The following is a 2,500-nucleotide window of genomic DNA, read 5'->3' as shown; positions in this document are numbered from 1 at the left end:
TAATATTCGAGCTTAACTAATTTGCATTCATGAGTTGAAATTTAATGCGCATTAAGATGACAGGCATTTGTAGCCGTGATCTTTCTGGCAAATGATTACAGCTAGCGATTGTTTTTAAGGTCAGAAAAAGATTTTAGTATAGTCACTGTAGCGTAACATGCAATGAAGTTATTGTTAACTTTAGAAAGCAACAATATTTCTTTAACTTTCTTAAAGAGAGAGATTTCGCACAAATTTTATTTTAAGCTATTCTCTTGAAATATTATTTCTCGCCATTGGCTTCGTTTGTGTGATCATTTACTGGTCTTGACATTTTATTTTTTCTGTGAATTTATACCACTAAGAGGATCGAAGTTGTCGTGTTTTGATTGGGCAGCTTCACAGACGTCCTTCTGAGGAAACAGGTTGTTAAAATAACTAATTGTGATTGGAGAATTTCGATCCTAAGTATAATAAGTATAACAAGACAGGCACAATCACATGATTGAGTGATCATACCAAATATCATTCTTTAGCGCGATCAAGTTGTGTGTGAAGCCCATGACAGTATGTCGTTTGTGACCATATTGCTTTTTGTTGTATTAAGGTTCTTCCTCGGAACGCTCAAACTACTCACTTATGCACACGCCGTTTGCCGTAGACCCACAGTAAAAGATGCGGTTGAGCGATTGTTTTGGCCCGGGTTGGTCCGCAAACTGAAAGAAAGCTATATTGAGAACAAATGTGTACTAAATGAGCAAATATGTGAAAATCATGATATGAACTACACTGATATGAACTGCATTAAAACCAAATGCCAAATGAGAGAAGCATAGAACTGTGAAAGTTGCCTAGAGTAGAAAGTTCGTGATGTCAAAGTTAGTGCTAGCGGTATCGAGTCGCAGAGATGTACGCCTAGCCGAATGCATTTAGTTAAATTTCTGAAAAAGGTGAATTTTCTGTCTATTTGTATTATCATGGCTTTTTGTTTTCTGCTATTACTGAATTCATTTGTATTTGGAGCTGTAACGCTATTTCATGTGCAATTATTTGTATCGTGACTAGTGTTGTTGTTACCATTTTTTACCATAGTTGGTGTAGCGTTTTGTGCTTGAATGAAGCTATTCTGAATGCTTTCAATGACTGTGGCCAATTTGAGAAAGACGCATCGCTATCTGTTGTTGTGAATGTCGAGAATAAAGAGTCAATAAATGATTGGCAACTTTCATCTTGTTACTGGGTTGCCGTATGGCAATCCCAGTGAGAAATTTGGTAGATTTTTCCGTTTTATTTTTATTTTCCGTGTCGGTAAAAGTCTTGCCTGTCACTTCCCTGGTAAGTGGTGTCTTTGGGCATAGAGCCTTCTCCGCACATTTTCTTAGGATTGAGAGGGTAGTGGAAATGCAAAGATTTCTCTGGTCGACACAGTAGAATCATTAACTTAGCCTGCAATGGCGTCGAAAGTCGTGTAACGCGAATGGCGTTTTAGAGGATCCTTCAACAAAATATATCCTTATGGAGCTCAATAATGGAAAGTCAGTTGGATAAACTAGGCAGGCGGCGAAAAACAAACTCCTGGAATCTTAAAAGCGACAAGTAATGGACTTCGACAACAATCTATTGCCCGTCGAGCCGAAATCAAAGTGAGCTGTTTTTCAAATATTTTACCAAGTGTGCTGTTATGTATAACACTGAAACCAAATGGAAAATTCTCTGGTAACTTATGGGTTCAATGAAGACACAGAACGAATCGAACACCTTACGTGGATCTGTGATCAACTCTGCACAGTCTTCAGAGACTAATAATTGGAAATGTGACAGCCAAGAATTATTGAAAGAAAGCTTGTCGTCTATTTTGTGCTTCATTATTCAAGGCAAAGGTTCTTCATGGAAACGGTTTGATCCTGAAATTTTGTTTGTTGTAATATTAGTTATATTGCGCATATTGACACGATTGAGTTTCTTGTCCTCACGCACGCAATGAAATAGGAAGAGGTTTTTGCCTCTAAGAGCAAATATGTTGTTTGTTTCAATACATTTTTCGCTGGAAAAGGATTCTGTGGTATTTTCAGCCTTTGTGAATTATAATGTCATGTTGTGTATTGAATTTTCGAGCTTAAGGTTGAAGTGTGATATGGGAGAATTTTTTTAGTATTGCTCTGTAAGCAGGAAGGGTTCACAGCCCCGTTGGAAGCGTGCTTGAGTTTCAACAAAATGAGGCCCAAAATCTTTTAAGAGTTGGGCGATTGTGATCTTTGTTTTGACTTCGCTCATTTATTGTCAAACTTTAGAACACTTGACAGAAAAAGAAACTTACAAAAACCCGGTATCTTGCCATCATTTGACAAATATGCTTCACTGTTTGGCGAGTAAACATGTCGCAGTAACTTATGTCAATTCACATGGACAGAATATTGAATGCCAAAGATCCAAACGAATAACATTGGTAGAAAAGTGCGCAGCATAAAAATCGAACTCAGCAAGAATTCTTGACAACGATACAAACAGAGTTTATTGATAC

General features: G+C 37.4%; 1 protein-coding gene across 2 annotated transcripts in view; it reads left to right on the top strand.

Moving 5' to 3' along the window:
• LOC138003689 (uncharacterized) overlaps nt 1-2,500 on the top strand; it is a 67,733-nt gene that overhangs the window by 63,002 nt on the left and 2,231 nt on the right. The gene's annotated exons all lie outside the window — the stretch shown is intronic.

Source organism: Montipora foliosa, chromosome 5 (assembly GCF_036669935.1).
Source record: "Montipora foliosa isolate CH-2021 chromosome 5, ASM3666993v2, whole genome shotgun sequence".
Classification (NCBI taxonomy): domain Eukaryota; kingdom Metazoa; phylum Cnidaria; class Anthozoa; order Scleractinia; family Acroporidae; genus Montipora; species Montipora foliosa.
Note: the sequence above shows the minus strand (reverse complement) of the source record. Positions and strands in the feature narration are given on the sequence as shown.